The sequence below is a fragment of the Trichosurus vulpecula genome, chromosome 9 (assembly GCF_011100635.1).
Source record: "Trichosurus vulpecula isolate mTriVul1 chromosome 9, mTriVul1.pri, whole genome shotgun sequence".
Taxonomy (NCBI): Eukaryota; Metazoa; Chordata; class Mammalia; order Diprotodontia; family Phalangeridae; genus Trichosurus; species Trichosurus vulpecula.
This window is the reverse complement of record NC_050581.1, coordinates 7951188-7972500: the sequence shown is the minus strand read 5'-3', so window position 1 is coordinate 7972500 and position 21313 is coordinate 7951188.

The following is a 21313-nucleotide window of genomic DNA, read 5'->3' as shown; positions in this document are numbered from 1 at the left end:
CGCCCCGGAGAGGCGAGAAGCCGCTCTCCACCCTCCGCCTCCCGCCGCCGCGTGGCCTCGGGCTCACCTGCGCGAAGGTCCCGGAGGCTGCGGCGCGCACCCAAGGTGCCAAGGTCCCGCGTGAGCCCCAGAGGTGGCCTCGCGCCGCAGAGACGGACCTGGCCGCAACTGCCCTAGCAGCACCCGACGGGGTTGGTCCCGAGCGGTGAAGAGCGTCGAGATCCGGGAGCGTTCACCTCTCCGGCCGAGCCTCACCTGGGAAGGATCTGCTGCAGTAGTCTTCCTGGGTGTTTCCGAGAGTGCCTCCGTTCACGTTTCAACACAGCTCCTGTTCATTTATTCCTCGGGAAACCATGCCTTCCGGCTTCTCAAATACCTTTGTTACTACACACGCCTTCACCGGGGGCTGAAAAGTTACTGGTTCACTCATTTAACAAATATTTGGGGCCAAGGGCATAGGAAGGAAGGGGGGAAAGAGAAAAGAGAGAGAAGGAAAGGAGGAGTGAAGGGAAGAAAGACAAGGAGGAAGGAAGGGGAAAAAGAGAAGAGGAGAGAGAAGGAAAGGAATGAAGGGAAGAAAGACAAGAAGGAGGGAAGGGGGAAAAGAGAAGAGGAGAGAGAAGGAAAGGAGGAGTGAAGGGAAGAAAGACAAGAAGGAAGGAAGGGGAAAAAGAGAAGAGGAGAGAGAAGGAAAGGAATGAAGGGAAGAAAGACAAGAAGGAGGGAAGGGGGAAAAGAGAAGAGGAGAGAGAAGGAAAGGAATGAAGGGAAGAAAGACAAGAAGGAAGGAAGGGGGAAAAAAAGGAAAGGAGGAATGAAGGGAAGAAAAACAAGGAAGGAAGGGGAAAAAGAAGAGGAGAGAGAAAGAAAGGAGGAGTGAAGGGAAGAAAGACAAGAAGGAGGGAAGGGGGAAAAGAAGAGGAGAGAGAAGGAAAGGAAGGGAAGAAAGACAAGAAGGAAGGAAGGGGGAAAAGAGAGAGAAGGAAAGGAATGAAAGAAAGAAAGACAAGAAGGAGGGAAGGGGAACGTTTCTCTTTATAAACCAGAATAATTCCTTCACAAACTCTTCACTACAAAGGAGTTTGACAGAAGATCTAGAAGAGACGCTTCTAGCTCGATCTAAAATCTTAGGATCCTGTGATGTTTCTGCTCTGCCTCGCTAAAAGGTCAGACCTGGGAAAGAGGAGTCAGTTTCCTAGACTGAACCCCTGTGACTGAGCGGAGGGGTAGGTCCCCTTTAACTACGAATGTTCCCTGTCGCAAAGCCTCTCGGAGATTGTCAAGAGGTAGCGAGGTGGTGCTGTGGATAGAGCACTTGATGTGGAGTCAGAAGGACTGCAGCTCAATACTGCCTCAGACACTTCCAGGCACTGTGACCTGGAGCCAATCCCTTAACATCCTTCAATCTCAGTTCCCTAATCTGTAAAATTGGAATAATGAAGCAGCCACCTCCTACAGTTGTTACGAGGTTAACATGAGATAGATAAGACTTGCCAACATTTTGCAACCTTAAATTGCTCTAGAATTTTTAGCTATTACTACAGGTCAGGACCCAAGATTCTAAGCAGCAATCAAACTGAGGACAGGTCAATCAGTTATAGAACCACAGTCTCTTTTAGGTTAACTTTAAAAAAAATATTTTATTTGTTTTAATCAACCCAGATCTGTCTTCTCATCCTCTTAAGCCCATCTCCCTGCTACTAAGAACACAAGAAAAACAAAAGTTATTGCAAATAGTATGATGAAAGCAAGTTTCCACATTGGCTATGTCAAAAAAACCAAACTGTTGTGTTTTCAATCCTCTGCCTCCCTGTTGGGACGTAAGTAGCATGTGTCTCCATTAGGCCTCTGGAGTCTTGTTGGTCATGGCTAAGAGTTTAGCACCATGGTATTCCATCATTTTTAAATACATAACTTGTTTATTCATTCCACAGTTTATGGCCACCCCCTCAGATTCCCATTCTTCCCACCTCAAAGAGAACTATAAATATTTTCGTATATCTCTAGAGTTCACTTTGTTTAGGACGAATCTCTCACTAATTTATCCTCCCTTTAATTTCCTTACCCTCTTTTCCCCTTTCACTTCCATTTTCTTGCTTAGTGAAATGCACTCTGTACCCAACCCTGTGCTGTGTGGGTGGATTCTTCCTTCTTTCCATCAGTTCAGATGGAGCAAAGTTCCCCCACTTGCTTGTATAGATATCTATGTGTGCACCTTGATTATGTAAGATAATTTTCCTTAATTTTCCTTTCCCTTCTCCCCCACCCCAGTGTATTTCTCTTCCCCTCTCTTTTTATTCTTGTCTTGAGATAATCAACATATAATATAACCACTTCCAGGCTATTGGACCCCATGTATGAATCCTGATGATGATAGGGATCAGAGAGTACCATGTATCATCTCCCCATATCTGAATGTAAGCAGTTTATGCTTGTTTAGCTCTTTATCATTATTCATTAATGTTAACTTTTTATGTTTCTCTTCACTCTTATATTTGAACTTCAAAGTTTCTCCACAGCTCTGGTTTTTTCTTCAGAAATGTTTGGAAGTCTTCTATTTCATTAAAAATCCTCTTTGCTCCCTGTAGCATCATACTCAGTTTTGTTGGGTAGGTTATTCTTGGCTGTAAGTTCATATCCTTTTTTTTTGTCATTCTTTTTTTTTTTTTTTTTCGTTTACAACACACGGTTCTACATAATTTTGAGTTCCAGATTTTCTCCCCTCCCTCCCCCCTCCTTCCCCAAGACGGCATGGAATCTCATATAACTACCATGTATAACTTCACATTAAATTAATTTGTACACTAGTCAAGTTGTGGAGAAGAATTATGACCAATGGAATGAATCATGAAAAAGAAGAGACAGAACCAAAAAAGAAAAAAAAACCCAAAAACAAAAACAAAAGAGAAGCAAAAAAGGCAAGCATGTAGTACGCCTCAATCTGTATTCAAACTTCACAGTTCTTTCTCTGGATGAAGATAGCATTCTCCATCGTGAGTCCCCTGGAGTGTCCTTGCACCTTACGTTGCTGAGAACAGCGAAGTACGTCAGGGTTGGTCCTCACGGAATCCATATATCTGTGGTTGTGTACAATGTTCTCCTGGCTCTGCTCCGCTCACTCAGCATTATGTCATGTAGGTTTTTCCAGGTTGTTATGAAGTCCGTATCATCCCCATTTCTTATGGCACAATAGTATTCCATTACCTTCGTATACCACAGCTTGTTCAGCCATTCCCCAATTGATGGGCATCCCTTTGATTTCCAATTCTTGGCTACCACAAAAAGAGCCACTATAAATATTTTTGTATATATGGATCCCTTTCTCTCTTGTGTGATTTCTTTGGGATACAACCCTAGAAGTGGTATTGCTGGGTCAAAGGGTATGAACATTCCTGTGGCCCTTTGGGCGTAGTTCCAAATTACTCTCCAAAATGGCTGGATCATCTCACAACTCCACCAGCAATGTAACAATGTTCCAATTTTCCCCATCCTCTCCAGCATTTATCATCCTCCTTTTTTGTTATTTTAGCCAATCTGACAGGAGAGATGTGGTATCTAAGAGTTGTTTTGATTTGCATTTCTCTAATCAGTAGTGATCCAGAGCATTTTTCATATGCCTATAGATAGCTTTAATTTCTTCCTCTGAAAACTGCCTGTTCATATCCTTTGACCATTTCTCAATTGGGGAATGGCTTGTATTCCTATATATTTGGCTCAGTTCCATGTATATTTTAGAAATAAGGCCTTTATCAGAGATACTAGTTGTAAAGATTTTCTCCCAATTTTCTGCTTCCCTCCTAATTTTTGTTGAATTGGCTTTTTTTGTACAAAAACATTTCAATTTAACATAATCAAAATTATACATTTTGCATTTTGTAATGCTCTCTATCTCTTTTTGGGTCATGAATTCTTTTCTTTTCCATAAATCTGATAAGTAATGTAAGTTCATATCCTTTGCCTTCTGGAATATCATATTTCAAGTTCTCCACTCCTTTTTAGTAGTGGCTGATAAATCATGTGTCATCCTGACTGTAGCTCCTCAGTACTTGAATACGTTCTTTCTGGTTGTTTGCAGTAGTTTTTCCATTGACCTGGAAGCTCTGGGTTTTGACTGTCATGTTCTTGGAAATTTTCATTTTTGTGTTTCTTTCAGCAGGTAATTTGGTGGATTCTTTTTATTTCTATTTTGCCCTCTGCTCTTAAGAGATCTGGCTAGTTTTCTTTTAAGAGTTCCTGAAACATGATGTCTAGGCTCTTTTTTCAGTCATGGCATTCAGATTGTCCAATGATTCTTAAATTTTTTCTCCTGGATCTGTTTTCCAGGTTTTTGCTATGAGATACCTTATATTTTCTTTGTTTTTTTTCAGTCTTTTGACTTTGTTTTACTTTTGACTTTTGTTTTGGTCTTTTGACTTCTTGTTGCCTCATGTAATCATTGGCTTCTTTTTGGTCTATTTGAATTTTGGGGGAATTTGTTGCTTGGGTAAGATTTTTTGAATCTCTTGTGCCAAGCTGTTAATTAGTTTTCCAATTCTTTTATAGCTCTCATTTCTTTTCCAATTTTTCCCCTCAAGTGCTCTCGTTCCATTTATAAAAACATTTAAAAAAACTCTTGCTTCATTTCTTCCAGGAATTCTAATTGACTTAGTGCCCAAGCTATGTTTTTCTCTGAGGCATTGCTTATAGATGTTTTGAATTCATTCTCTTCTATGTTTGTATCTTGAGCATCCCTGCCACCATAATAGCTCATTCATTATGTTGGGATTCTTTTGCATTTTTGTTTGTTTGCACATTCTTCCAGCCTATTTCCTGACTTCAGAATTGATATTAGCATAGGGTTATGCCCCACTTCTGGAGAGATGGTCTGGACTGGTGCTATTGCTGCTTTCTTGGGGTCTTGAGTATTGTGTTATTCCAGGGTCTCATGGACAGGCTGGGGACCTGCAAGCTTTTAGTTCTCCCAAAGTAGTCTGATGCAGGACAAAAACTGTTTCCTTGCTCCTTGGTCTAAGCTCTGCCAGTTCCTGAGCTAGGTTTGGATCTGTGCAGGAGTAGATTGCTGCTGGACTCTGTCCTTACTAGCCAGCTGGAAAGTGTTGTTAGTTCATAATGGCAAAATTGTAGATTCCTCTGCGGTCTGGGATTCCTGCCTTGGTTACTCTTTTGTGGGCTGGACTAGATGCTGAAAGTGAGATCAGACTCTACTCTTAGTCTGAGAGCTCAGCCATGCTCCTGCTGCCGCTCTTGGCTTCTGAACTTCCTCCTTCTTCCAAAGGCCTCTCTACCCAGGAATGCCATTCCCCTGTGCAGGTCCCCTTCTCAGTGTACTCTGGGTTTCTTTAGTAACACAGAAATGGGGAGTGGGTGACAAAGCTGCAAGTTTGTACCTGTCCCCTTCTCAGTGCTAAGTATGGGTCTAGAGGTGCCCTGCTCTGAAACTTCTCTTTGCCTTGGTGCACAGCCTCTTCTTAGGCATTGGAATGTTCTTCTTGCATGCTCCTAGCCCACCTTGTCCGCAGACCTCTTTGTCTGTTTCCTTATGACAAGCTGGGCTGGATAAATGACTTACTGTGACTTTTTGTGGATTTCCTTATTAAGATTTGTTCTGGTATATTTTCTAGATCTGTTTGGCCAAGTTTGTGGATGAGAGCTCACTATACCACTTCCTGCCACTGTACCCTGAACTACAGTATCTTAAAGTTGGAAGAATCCAGCTAAGTGGTGCAATGCATAGAGTACGTGGATAGGACCCAGAGTTAGGAAGACTCATCTCAAATCTGGACTTAGACACTAGTTATGTGTCCCTGGGCATGTCACTAAACCCTGTTTGCCTCACTTTCTTCATCTGTAAAATGAACTGGAAAAGGAAATGGCAAACCACTCCAGTATCTTTGCCAAAAAAGACCCAAATGGAGGTTCAGTCAGACGTGAAAGAAAATTACTAAGCAACAACAAATCCTTCCTTAAACTGAATGCAAAAATCCCTTCTATAGTATCCCTTACAAATGTTTAACTAACCTCTGCTTAAGTAACTCTAGTTAATGAAAGCTTTCTAAAGAAGTGACCCTTTCTGTTGTTGAATAGCTCTCATTAGAAAATTCTTTCTTACATTATGCTGAAATCTTGCTTGCAACTTTCACTCAGAGGCACTATTTTGATAACTGGAACCAACTGAGAACAAACTTATCCCCTCTTCTACATGAAAACAGATATCACATTTTCCCTTAGACTTCCTCAGGCTAAACAATTCCAGTTTTTTCAACCATTCTTCACAGATGATGGTTTTCAGACCCCTTACTACCTTTACATACTTGTTTGCATTACAATTTCTTTACAGTGTTTCTCTTAAAATGTTAGTCCCCCAAATTAAACAGAATTTAACACAATTCCCCAGAAATAGTGTGACCAATGCAGGATACAGTAAGACTACTATATTTTTTCTTGGTATCTGGACAATATATACTCCACTATTTTGTTAACTTTTAAAGCAGGTGAGTCATAAAATTAGCTCATATGACATTTATAAAACTCAACCAAAAACTCTTTTTTCTACATAGTATTTTATTTTTCCAATTACATGTAAAGATAGTTTTCAACATTCATTTTTTATAAGATTTTTGAGTTCCAGATTTTTCTCCTTTCCTCCCTTCCCCAAGACAGCAAGCAGTCCAATATAGGTTATACATGTGCAATCATGTTAAACATATTTCCACAAAAGTCATGTTGTGAAAGAAGAATCAGAACAAAAGGTGAAAATGGTATGCTTCAATCTGCATTCAGACTCCATAGATCTTTCTCTGGATGTGGATAGCATTTTCCATCATGAGTCTTTTGGAATTGTCTTAGATCATTGCATTGCTGAGAAGAGCTAAGTCTGTCGTAGTTGATCATCACACAGTGTGGCTGTTACTGTGTACAGCGTTCTCCTGGTTCTGCCCACTTCACTCAGCATCAGTTCATGTAAGCGTTTTCAGGTTTTTCTGAAATCTGCCTGCTCCTCATTTCTTACAGCACAATAGTATTCCATTACATTCGTGTACCACAGCTTGTTCAGTCATTCCCCAATTGATGGGCATCCTCTCAATTTCTAATTCTTTGCCACAACACAAAGAACTGCTCTAAATATTTTTGTACTTGTGGGTCCTTTTTCCTTTTTTATGATCTCTTTGGGATACAGACCTAGAAATGGTATTGCTGGGTCAAAGGGTATATACAGTTTTATAATCCTTTGGGCATATCAACCAAAAGCTCTTGGTCTTTTTTATATGAATCAAATATGGTTTTTATTGGATTAGGTACTGCAATTAATACAAAAGAAGAGCAAGACAAAGTCCTTGCCCTCGATGAACTTGCTGTGTTGTTGAGGAGATAAGAATCACCCAATAACAATACAACATAGGTAAGACAAAAAAGAAACAATTGCTACCATCAGTAAGATATTTGTTGTTGTTAAGTAATGACCAATTCTTCATGATCCCATGGACCATGTTGTCCATGGGATTTTCTTGGCAAAGATACTGGAGTGATTTGCCAATTCCTTCTCCAGCTCATTTTACAGATGAGGAAACTGAGGCAAACAGGCTTAAGTGACTTGCCCAGAGTCACATAGCTAGTAAGTATCTGAGGCCGGATTGAAGTGAGGGCTTCCTGACACCAGGCTTAGCACTCTATCCATTGACCCACCTAGCTGCCTCAAGGAACGTATCACATTCTATCATAAAGAGCCTGGTGTAAGATTTCACTGAGTAGCCATTAGTTATAGGTAATCAGAAACTGTGATGAGTCTTGTGAAGAAAACTGTCTCCTTTCCTGCTCAAGGCTGTTCAGAACTCTGTTCTGTTCAAGTAGATTTCAAATGTTCTGAGGTAAATCAAAGACAAGACCTTTTTAAGAATGGGCCTCAGTTTCCTTATCTGTAAAATGGGGGTTGGATTAAATGATTTCTAATGTACTTTTTACCTTTAATTTTACGATTTTATGTTCATGTGATAAGAGTTAAAATTAGAAGCATATCTCTGGCAAGGTCTAGCTTGTAAAATGGCAAAGCCCATTAAAGGAATTATTCTCACTATAAATGAAGCTTTGATGAAAAACGAGCTGTTTGACTTCGAAGGATGGTTGACAGAGTAACCTTCTCCTGATCGGCAAACTGTCGTTGTGGACTTGACACGGACCCAGAGAAAGTTACATAACACGATCTTTGTCTGTTCTTTCTGTTTGATCATGAAAAGGAGAATAGCAGCAATGACATTTCTGCGCCCCTTACTGCCTACCCGGCATTGTGTTAAGCACTTTACAGTGATCATTTCATTTGATCCTCACCACAACCCTGAAAGCTAGATCCTGCTATTATCCCTATTTTACACACCAGGAAAACTTGGGTTCAGGAAGAAATTCCTTAATTCAATACAATTGGACAAACATTTAGGGAGCACTCTGCATGAGCCTGTGTTCCATGCTAGGAATACAAAAGCGAACAAAAAAGAAATTCCCTGCTCGTAAAGAGCTTAAATTCTACTGGAGGAACGGCCGCGTGTTTACAGACAAGCACAGGTGTAAACCTGTCACGAAATCTGGCCCCATATGAGGGTGGCCACCAAGCAGGGGATGCTCTCTCAGGATTCCACTGGCTTCTCTGGCCAAGAACCTTGTGAAGGCTTTTGGAATTTTTCCTAGGGAGTTCTGTGAGAGAGGAACCTGAAGAAGGACAAGGAAGAAGGGAATACGTGGAAAGATGTTAACAAACAGGCTTGTTTGCCCCAGGGCTTTCATTCAGTAGATTATGATGATGAGCTGACTGCCCCTGCAGACTGGCTGGCCCTTGGGTGAGAATGGTGAGATGGTGTAACGCTGATCCTACCCGACTGGGTGAGACTAAGTCTCCTTCTATTACCCCAAGCCACAGAGAAAGCCATTACATTAACTGCCCACCACCTTTTTTTGGAGAGGGGAAGGCAGAGCAATTGGGCTTAAGTGACTAGCCCAAGATCACACAGCTAGTAAGTGTATCAAGTGTCTGAGGCCGGATTTAACTCAAGTCCCGCTGACTCCAGGGCCTGTGCTCTACTCACTGTGCCACCTAGCTGCCCTAGCTGTCCCCCTTTTAAGCAGGAAAAGTGTTTCCTGCCCATTCAGTCAGAAACTTAGTTCTGGCTTCTGTGTTTCTTTTGAATATATGCCTTTTCCCCACCTTCTACCTCTCCACTGAGAAAAAAGGAAAAACAAAATCCTCTACTGTAAACACACGTAATCAAAGCAAAATACTCTCCTGCATTGGCCATGTTTGCTGCTCGGTGGCACAGCGTATAGAGTGGTGGCCTAGACGAGAGTAAGGAAGATGAGTTCAAATAGGACTTCAGACATAACTAACTGTGTGATCTTGGGCAAGTCACGTAGCTTCTGTTTGCCTCACTTCCCTAAATTATAAAATCAGGACAATAACAGCACCTAACTCAGGGTGGGTATGAGGATCAAATGAGATAAAATTTATAAAGCAATTAGCACAGTGCCTGGTACCATATATACATATATATGTATATATGTGTGTATATATATATATATACATATTTTATATATATATATATATATATATATTTGCTTTTTGGCAGGGCAATTGGGGTTAAGTGACTTGCCCAATGTCACACAGCTAGTACATGTGTCAAGTGTCTGAGGCTAGATTTGAACTCAGGTCCTCCTGACTCCAGGGCCAGTGCACTCACTGTGCCACCTAGCTGCCCCTCCCTTGACTCACTTCTTAAAGCGGTCTATTCACTGAATGGGTATTACCTCACTTAAAGTGAGAACCTGAAAAGGCCTTAGCCTAAAAGGGCCGGGGTCTCCCATTGCATCTGGGCCATCTTCAGTCCTCCTGATGAATATCAGGCCACTGGACCCAGATGGCCCTGGAGGAGAAAGTGAGGCTGGTGACCTTGCACTCGAATTAAAGTCACGTGCAAGTCATGTCATCATCTCCCTGATGTCATGGTCCTCTTTGAAAATGAAGGATAAACACAAACAACGATCTTCCCAAAACTGGGGAGTAGAAATATGCTCAGTGTAAATTGGGTATAGGATAACTGTTTATCACCTCTACACAAAGATATACTAAATATTAAAAACTCACAAGCACACATTGTTAAAATGCCTTAAAGAAGCAGTAGTGATTATGTATTAACTTTAAAATCATAAAAACGCAGTCATTTGTGGGACTACTAAAATAGAACTTGACATTTCACCTAACCTCTGTATGATCCAAATCGTTCCCATTAGGTCCACATCTTCAAGCAAGCTAAACCAAGGGTTGGGCCCATTCTCATGCCACTTCCTCCAATGTTCACTATCATGCATGTAGAAAGGGTGCCTGCTACAGGGCAACCATCACCAAAGGAGGACCCAGGATCTCACAGCCTCTCAAATTCACAAAGCTGTCTTCAAACCTGGATGCGTCCATTTTAGAATTATTGTTCAGTCAAGCCAACAAAGTCACAAAAATGACTTTGAGTACTTTTTGTTATCATTCTGAATCCAGGCTTGTCCAGGTCCCAGTGAGGACCCTGTCACAAAAATCCAGAGAAAAGAGAGTCAAGGAGAAGAGGTTGATTGACTGTGTAGTCAAGAGGAATGGCGACTGAGAAAAGGCCATTAGATTTGGCAATTAAAAGATCATTGTCAACTTTGAAGTTACCAACATCAGTCGAATGAGGAAGTCAGAAGCCAGACTGCAAAGAGGCTCCATTAATTAGGAAAGGAAACGCAAAAGGGCATCCAAAGGCCCAGGCTTAAGTTCACCTTGATTCCCTGTTCAAGCTACCATGTAGAAGCCGTAGATTGTTGTAAAGGTGAATAAAGCTACTTTCGCAATAATTACAGTGACACTTGGGGATGGCTTGTTGTGTCCAGCTCTTCATGACCCCATTTGGGGTTTTCTTGGCAGAGACACTGCCATTTCCTTCTCCAGCTCATTTTACAGATGAAGAAACTGAGGCAAACAGGGTTGAGTGATTGCCCAGGGTCACACAGCTAGTAAGTATCTGAGACCATATTTGAACTTGTCTGCCTGACTGCAGGCCCACTGCTCTATCCACTGTGCCACCTAGTTGGGGATAAGTAGTCTAAAAAAAGACTAAAGGAGGACATAGTTGCTTATTCAAATATTTGAAGGGCTGTTCTTTGGAAGAGGAGTTAAGCTCATTCTTCTTGAACCCAGAAAGAATAACTAGGCACAGTGGGTAGAAATTGCAGGGAGGTACTTCTCTCTGACTCAAAAGGGAAAAAAATGTCCTAACAATTACAGCTGTCCAAGAATAGTATGGTCTTCCTCATGGAATATTGAGTTTCCTATTATAGGAATCCTCAAATGGAATCTGGGATGTTGTAGGCAAGGATGTCACGGGAAGGGTTCATATTTTGAGTTCCTGCCTCCCTGTCTTTCTGGAGACAGCCAGACCACACTTCTCAAAGAAAACCATGGCCTCGTTTGCAAGCTGGCCTGTTCTACGCAGGCCTATTTCACTTTTTCCATTCGTTGGATCAGTGTTGAATGAATGTCGCACAACTCCCAGTAGCAGTAGCTAGTGAAGGGTTGGAGGGGATAAAATACATGACATTCCTGACTCTGAGTTAGCTGAGTAGAGAGAAATGAGGTAAAAAAAAATAACAGTGACTGAAGCAATCGTCAGCACTAGAGGAAATAACCTCTCATGGGGAAAAAGGATGTTATCCCAGCCATGATTTGAGAGAGGATAAATGAAAGGACATATGAAGTCGCTAGAAATGCCTCATCTAATGGATAGGCCAAAAGGTAGGACATAAAGCAGGAGGCTAAAGCTGGGGGAGTTAGTATGGAATCAATAGGTGTTGGTGAGACAATGCTTTGTCTGGTGCAATCTCCTTCCCCAAGGCGGTGTTCTTTTAACAGGTCTGTGGCTGTAAGCCAGCATGCTTACCACACCCTTTCCTTGCTCTGCCGCATGAGTAATGCTGTGAGATCAGACATGATACTTTGGAGGATGAAAATGGGGCAGGGTATATAAGGAATATTTGTAAATTTCTGAGAGATCTGCCTACATCTTCAGGAAGCTTGAGCACTGGGTTTACTCTCTCCATCTGCTCACTTGGGGTTCATATATTTTGGACACAGATATAGACATATATGTATATATATCTATATGTATACGTACACATATATAGATATATCTATAGCTATCTTTCTGTCTGTCTATCTGTCTATGTATCTACAAAACATCTATTCCAGAAGCACCAAGTAAATGTGGGCTTTGATTGGAAAGGGTATCTTGAGAGGACCCATGCAAGTAAAAGCCATATGCATGTGCTGGGTCCTTTGGAGTTTCTGTAGTGTGATAAATGGTGCCATTTTGGTGAAGAGATCAACCTCATTCAGGATCACTGGGGTGGTGAGAGACCCACAATGGAAATGAGTGAAATATTATCTCAGATGAATTGTTAATGGTTGCAGCAAGGCTTGGAAACATTGACTCAAGACCTTTATTATTATGAAGCCTTTGTAGTATGTCACATTAGTTTGTGGTCTAACTGGAGGCCCAGTGCATGAGCTCCAAGATTTTGTGGAGGCACTCGTTGGGCAGGAAGGAAGGAATGAACGAGCATTTATTAAGTGCTTACTCTGTACAAAGTATTGTGTTAAGTGCTGGGTATTCCCATAGAAAAGCAAGACGATCCCCACTCTTAAGGGGTTTACATTTTAATGGGGGAAACAACACATATGGAAGGTTTCAGCCGCCAGTCAGGTGGAAAGCTGTCCTTAGCACACAGCCGCAAAGCAGATCATAATGTACCTTCTTCAGTGTCATCTCCGTTGATAAAGCCACATTTGTTTCTGATATTAAAGCACTTGACAATGCCACAGACTTTGCTGGTGAGAACTTTTTGGGTTGTGGAGTTCTGACTGCTGAGGAGAAGAGCATACTAGAACATGAAGAGGCATGCACCAAGTCATGTGTGTACAAGGGTTACAACCATTTATAATAGTTATAGGAGCTAGGCTGGAAGTAGGGCTGGGGACTGGTCTGGGGCACACTTCCATTCCCAGGTCTCTTGGGTTTTGTGTCCTGAGCTGTCTCAACAGGAGTCTGAGGGAATGGTTGTGGTCAAGGTGGTGCCGGTGATTTTGACCTCCCTGGTATATGCCTCTCCCATCCTTCCTTTAAGATACCTTGCTGCTTCAGCTAAGATGGTTTGCCCACCCTGTTGGCCACAACTGGTCAGCAGTTTTAGAATAGATGCCCTCTAAGATCCTTTTGAGCTCTAAATCTATATTTCTGTGATCTAGGCCCTGCTGGAGGACCTGTAATTAGAACAGTCCTGGATAAAAGGAAATTCTGGCAAACTTAGGTGTTCACAATGGGAGAGCTTGGCTTGGTGGATCTAGGTGATAGTACTCCACAGGGGCTAGAAGAAAAGTGGATAGAGTCACAAATGGCACAAACACGGGGTATTTATTAAACACCTACTGGGTCCCGAGCATTGTTTTAGAATGCATCCATCTTGCCGTTCTATGACCTAGGGAAATGTTACCATGAGATAGGCAAAGAATAGAGCCAACCACATAAGTTACATATTAATAACAGGAACAAAGTCAACACTGCTTAGTCAGAGAAGCAAAGAATACACAAGTGCCACTTACCTGGTGATCCTATACCTGTCAGGGGAAGATCCAAGAAACAGGCTGGGGTATACCTAGGGGATGGGACATAGATGCTGCTGCTGCTGCAGAAGAGACTGAGAAGAATTAATCAGGCAGGTAAGACAAGAACCATGATAAAGCACTATCACAAAAACATTGGGAGCAGAGAATGTAGAAGGAGGGGGTGGTCAACAACATCAAACATTCCAGAGCAGTTATGATGAGGACAGAGAAAGAGCCATTGGATTTAGCAAGAAAGACATCAATGGTGACCTTGCAGAGGAAAGGGAGATTGTAAGGAGGTGGGAAATGAATGGGAGGTGAGAGAGTAAAAGCAACAAGTGCAAATAGCATTTTTTTTCCTTAGGAGTTTAGCCATGAAGGGAGGAAAGATATGGGATGGTAGAACACAATGAAGGTTTTTTAAGGATGGGCAAAATCTGGGCATATTTGAAGGCAGCAGAGAAGTCAGTGGACAGGAGAGGTTAAAAATGAGAGAGAGAGAGAAAGAGAGAGAGAGAGAGAGAGAGGGAAGGAGAGACAGAGAGAGAATATAAGAGAATAAAGGAGAAGGGAGAAGAATTTGGAATGACTGATATGGGGAGTGGGACAGAGACCCAACCAGGCAAGAGTAAAAGGTGCGCCATGCAATGAAGGCCCAATTGAGATTGGTTAAAATACACTTGAAATTATCTCCCCTTTCTCCCAACCTTCTCCTCCTCCTTGTCCTCCTTCAAACTTTGCTACTTCTATTGAGGGCACCATAATCCTCCCAATCACCCAGAATCCTAACCTTGGAGTTATCCTTCATTCTTCCATTTTCTTCATCAGCCACGCCAAATCAGTTCTCAAGTGTTGTTAATTCTATCTCCATAGCTCTCACATCCAGATCTTTTACTGTAGTCATATAGCCACCATTCTAGCTTAGACTCATATCGATATTCACCTGGCTATTGCAACAGATTGCTAATTTGTCTCCAGACTGGAACAATCTTCTAGTTCCTTCCATTTCCAATTGTCCATCTCCATTTAGCTGCCAATATAATCTTCCTAAGTCACCCTCCTGGTCATGAATCTTTATAAAACACAAACATCTTATCCCAGAATTTAAATCTCAGGCAAAACAGAGATCTCAGTTTCTGGGCTCCTCCAGGCAGAGGATCTTCCATTATTTGGTTCCCACTTACCTTTAGAGCTTTACTTCATAGTATTCCCCGCCTCATGAACTCTACATTCCAGCCAAATTGGCTTGCTTATTGTTCCTCAAACTAAACACTTAATTTCCTGCCTTCATACATCCATACAAACCACTTTATGCCTAACATGGCATCCTTTCTCATCTGTCTCCCAAATATGCAAGGTTTAGCTCAAGGACCACCTCCTCCATGATCCTCCCAGTTAGTACTTTCTCCCTCAATGTTTCTTTTACTATGTAGCACAGACATACCTCATATGTAGCACAAAGAAAAGGAGGAAGAGAGAAGAACCCAGGAAATAGTTCACATGCCAAAACCCTTCTCCTCTCCCTCTTCATTATTAGCTTCTGGCTTGCAACAACAGTGGTCTAGGCCACAGGGGAACCTGCAGCCTTGAGGCCACATGTGGCCTTCTAGGTCCCTGGGTATAGCCTTCTGACTGAATCCAAACTTCACAGAAAAAATCCCCTTAATAAAAGGATTTGTTCTGTAAAACTTGGACTCAGTCAAGGGTCAGTGAGTCAAGGGATGGACCCTTTAATTAGAAAAAAGAAATAAAAAAAAATCCGAACTGGGAGGGGAAGACCTTCAGGATTGCTCCTCAAAAGAGAAACAGTTATCATTGACATTCACTCTGATCCAGGAGGGCCCTAAATATAGCCAAATATAGCCAACATTAGTCATCGCGCAATGTGTCTGTAATTGTGTACAATGTTCTCCTGCTTCTGCTCCCCTTATTCAGCATCAGTTCATACAAGTCTTTCCAGGTTATTCTGAAGTCTGTCTGCTCATCATTTCTTATAGCACAACAGTATTCCATTACATTTATATACGACAACTCGTTCAGCCATGTAGGTTTTAAGTAATTTTTCCTGGGCTTTTGGGTTGTAGGGTGTGAGAAAAGGATTATGATTTCTCTTTAGGGATTAGGACTCCAGGACTGAATTGAGCCTACCTGCAAATGCATGGGGCTGCCTACTGGAGAGGGAGAGGGTGAACACTTGAGGGCCCCTGGAGCCAGCAGCAATTATAATTGTTAAACTAAAATGTATAGGGCTTGAAGTATAGTTACAATAGGAACTAAATCTCTCTTTATTTCAATTGAATTTGTCCTCATGTCTTGTATTATTTTCACATTAGGAAATACGAAAGGGATTAGACACCTTTGGGGTACTTGCCACCGGCATGCTGTTTGCCCTAGGTGCCTACATCTGCTAGTTACAGCTCTGAGACACACACACACACACATGTATATGTACACACAAACGTGTATACATACCTACAGTAACTATTATCTATCTGGTGGCAAAGAATTGGAAATCCAGGGCATGCCCATCAACTGTGGAATGGCTGAACAAGATGTCATATATAAATGTAATGGAATACTGTTGTGCTATAAGAAATGATGAGCAGACAGACTTCAGAATAACCTGGAAAGACTTATATGAACTGATGCTGAGTGAGGGGAGCAGAAGAAGGAGAACATTGTGCACAATCACAGACACATTGCGCGATGACTAACCTTGATGGACTTGGCTCTTCTCAGCAATGCAAAATTCTAAGACAACTCCAAAAGACTCATGATGGGAAAAACTATCTACATCCGGAGAAAGAATTATGGAGTCTGAATGCAGATTGAAGCAAACTATTCGCTCTTTTTTTGTTTTGTTTCTTCTTTCTTGTGGTTCATTCCATTAGTTATAATTCTTATTTACAACATTGACTAATGTCAAAATGTGTTTAATGTGAAGATATATGTAGAATCTATATTGGATTGCATGCCATCTTGGGGGGCAGAGGGGGAGAAGAGGGAGGAGGAGAAAATTTGAAACTCAAAAGCTTGTGGAACTGAATGTTGTAAACTAAAAATAAATTAATTGATTTAAAAGGAAAAAAAAAAGAAAGTTCTTTCCCACTGCCTTATGCCATTCAGATGATGTTAGACTGCATCTTACTTCTGTCCGTTAAAGTAAACGTAGAGCAGATTAGCTTTTTTCTCACCCAACAACTTCTTTTAGTGTGTTCTTAGTGTATAGATACTATTTACATGGAACCTGAGTCACAAAGAGAATCACAGAGCTCACAGGAAGAAGAGCTAGAAGTAAACTTAAAGATTTAGTCCAGCATCCTTATTTTAGACAGTTTATATCTGGTGTTCAAGAATTCAAGAGCTTGAAACAGAAATAGCTGAACACATTTTTCCCCTCTTCAGAACAATTGTTAATTGTATGTCAGAAGAAATACTCTACAGAAGTGCTTCTAACAGCATTGAAAGAGGCATGTGGGAAGCCAGTCCCATTTTACTCATTAAAGGATCCTTTTACCACGGCCAGCTCTTAAAAATGACAAGCATTTAGAATGGAAAACAGAAAATGGCAAAAGGTGACACAACGAAGTTATTGTTGTAGTGGTGAAATTTGACGAAATTAAGGTTTTCAAATTCTAAAGGGGTCACATTTCCATATTTTAAGATGTAACTACTTTTTGCCAAATAGCAAAGCCAGTGTGTAATTATATTTGAAAGCCATTCTATTTTCCTTACAGTGTTCAAGTAATGATGTGTCTAGGGCTGGCTCCCTAGTTGGGCTGACCAGGGCATAGGCAGTTTTGTAAAGGTTGCCAGTCAGGATTATTGGAGGCAGATAGGCAAAAGTAAAGAGAGAGGACGTCCCATGGACCTGGTCAGTACGGGTCAAAAGAAAGTCAGTTATCAGCAGGATGGAGTGTGTGGTTCTGATGGGTTGGATAACATGGCTACATAGGTCCTTTCCAACTCCCAAACTCTGGGATTCCTCAAGGTTAGATAAGAGACTTAGGGTTGATGTCACATGGTAAAGGGCCTTGAATATCTGGCAGAAAAATTTGAACTTTAATTGGTAGAAAGCAAGAAACCACTAAAAATTCTTGAACAGAGTGACCAGGTTCATGTATGAAGACGGTTAATTTAGCACTATGAAGGATGGTTTGGAAGAGGGAGATGGTGAAGAGATGTGTTATGAGGCCACTACAATTGTCCAGATAGGTGATGAAGGCCTGTGCTAGAGAGAAGGGAGCATCTGTGAGGGAGATTATGAGGGAGAGTAAATTAGGGCTGCTTGCTGCAGCAGTTGGAATGAAGACTCCTTGAGTTTGAGTCTAGAAGATGCTCCATCAGTTCCTCTTATCCACTTCAATTTCTTTTTTTGCAGCAAATGCTTCTCTAAAGGAATCATCTATGTTGTTACTTGGGAGAGAAAAGGGAAACCCAAAAGACTTATGCATGAGTTATGTGTTAAATTTTTTTTATTAAAGTATTTTATGTACAGCCAACCGAAGCCTGCGGAAGGCTGGAGATGCGAATGGGATGCTATAGCCTTCAATTGGGGTAGTGATATGACAGCTTCAAAGATGGCTTCCCAGATTTCTCTTTTTAGGATAGGAAAAGTCTCATCTCTGATGTATGTTAGAAATGCTTCTTCCTTTTCAGGGTTCCATGATGGTGATTGGTGGGGAGCCAGGTCTCACTTGCTACCTCTGCTTTCTGACCTATACCGGGATAGTTGGTGAACACGGTAGCTGTTTGAATGGGGTGAGAGTATGAGACTGGACCATTCCTTGATTTACTCAAAGCAGACTTATGAGGGAGATGTGCAATGCCTTACTTGTACTTCCAGGTGCTATGATATCTATGACGTTATCATGAGAAGAAGAGATCTTTGATGATTTTAGGGGTGAAAACAAAAAAAGCAAGGGACAATTAACGCTTAAGAGACACAAGACAATTATCTGTCGATTGTTAGGAGAATAGACTTGGCTTATTCTCTCAAGTGTGTAATCAAAGATTTTGTAGGGGTGCATTTCCTCCCCACATCTCATTTCTACATGTGAAATACTAATTCAAATTCCACTGGGGAGGGGATATACAAATACACAAAAGAGCCTAAAAAGGGAAAATTACCTTACTTATTAATATATTTACATATAAATGTGTGTAAGCATGCATATATCTAAAACAAATATTGCTCTCCTACAGTATTTAAGTGTGGTATAGTTGAGTAAGAGCTCATTCTGGGAGGGCCCTCTGATACAGCAAGTCAGTGAACACATTCATGGTGTTCCTGGGGTGTCCTGGGTCCCTTTACTTGTTAGGTCTTTGTAGCTCCCTAAGGGATCCGTTTTGTGTTTGCGGGGGAAAGTGATTACAATTCAATAAATACTGGAATGTTACTTGTCTTGTTAGGACTGTGGAAACAATGCGGGAATTATCAGTTCAAGACTTAATTTTTTAGGATATCTGTTTCATGAATATAATGCAGGCATAAAGGACATAAAGCTAGCCCTGGCTGAATATACCAATATTTTCTGCCAGCTGCTAATCATGGTCAGGCAGAGCAAATCCTGTTCAAACCTTAACCCTTCTTTGAGGTTCTAATGCTTTTGAACATTTCTAAATTATAAGGTCATACAAGCTGATATCCATCTAGCATTTTACAAATATTATTTCCTTTGAGTCATCTTAAAATACTTACCTTCTGAGGTAAGTAACAAAAGAAATTATTAGCCCCATTTTTGAGAAAACTGAGGCTCATAAAGATTAAGCCTGTGGTTATTCAACTAGCTTCAGAGGCAAGATTTGAAACCAAATCTTCTTGCCTCCAAATGTAGCACTGTTATTGGATACCACTACAGTCTCTATGCTCCATCCCTATTTCTTGTCCACATCCTCCGAACTCAGTATATACATGCATACATATATATTATATATAATCTACATATGTGTATGTGTGTATGTATGTACGTGTGTACACGTATGTACACCCCCCCTTTTTTTGTCTATGCCCCAAAATGTATGGCTAATTCTATGGTTACATCATGGCTTTGGAGCTATGGTGGGCCATTGATTACTTCAGAGTTCTTAAGTCTTTCCTTATAAGTTGTTCTTTAGTGTTTGACACTGTATAAATTATTCTCCTGGTTCTGCTCCCTTCACTGTATCCATTCACGTCTCTCCAGGTTTCTCTGAGACCCTCCCTTTTATCATTTTTATGGCATTATAATATTCCATTACACTCATATGCCACAATATGTTTGGCTATTTTTCAATGATGGGCATTCTCTTAATTTCCAGTTTTTCACTATAGCAAAAAGAGCTGCTACATTTTTGTAAATATAGGTCCTTTTCCTCTTAATTTGACCCCTTTGGGATATAAGCCTAGTAGCAGTTATGGAGTATGCATAATTTAGTAACTTTGGGGGCAGTTTTATTTTTAAAAATTTAAATATTTTCTTTTTTCCCAATTACATCTAAAGGTGATTTTTAATATTCATTATTTTTTTTTTTAGTTCCAGATTTTCTCCCTTCCTCTCTTACCTCCCCTCTCCCCCCCCCAAGATGGTAAGCAATTTGATATAGGTCATGGGGTCGGGGGGCAGAGAGTTTTAAATTGCTTTCTAGAAAGGCTGGGCCAATCCACAGCTCTAACAGTGTATCTATTTCCCAATCCAGCTGTCATTTTCCTTCTCATCTTCGACAATTTGATGAGTGTGAAGCAGAATCTCAGAGTTGTTTTAAAGTGGATTTTTCTAATTCATGGTGATTTGGGCCATTTTTTCGTATTGTTATCGATAGCTTGGCCGCCTGCTTTTTGACAAACTGCCTGTTTATAGCCTTTGACCGTTTATTCAGTTATTGTAGGGCTGCCATTCTTATATATTTGAAACAGCTGAATATGGAACTTCTATCAGAGAAGCTTGGCACCAAGATTTTCCCCAGTTAACTGTTTCCTTTCTAATTTAAAATGCATCGATTCTGTTTATGCAAAAATGTTTCATTCTATATAATCAAAATTGTCCATTTTACAGTTGACAAAGGTAATTTTCTTCCTTGCTCCGATGATTTGATTACGATGTGACCTTTTATATCTAAGTTCTATATCCATACAGATTATTGGTGTATGGTGTGGGATCTTGGTCTAATAAACCTAATTCTGGCAGACTATTTGTCAATGAGGCCTTACCCCAGTAGCTGAAGTTTTGGGGTCTACTGAACACCACATTACTATGTTTGTTTGCTGTGCATCTAGTTTGTTCCGTTGTTTTTTTAGTCAGTGTAAATTGTTTTAATTATCATTGCTTTGTAGTATAGCCTGAGGCCTAGTACTGCCAGGCATGCCTACACCTCAGTGTTCTAGATCACGTCCTATATTTTCTCCCTTTATCTCCTGCGCTGCAGCACAATATACACATGCACCCTGAGCAACAGGTGTTATCCTAACCTAAGATACCATGTTGAGGAAATGTGGTCTGTCAGACTTCTGCCCTGAAATGCCCTCTCCCCTAACACCCATTGAAATCCTAACCATTCTTTGGTTCCTCCATGATTTGCTACCTGCTGATGATGCTAGGGAACCAGCTTGAGATTTCATCAAGGGGTCCCTTAATTCACTTCACCACTGGGTTGGCTTCAGGGTAGTAC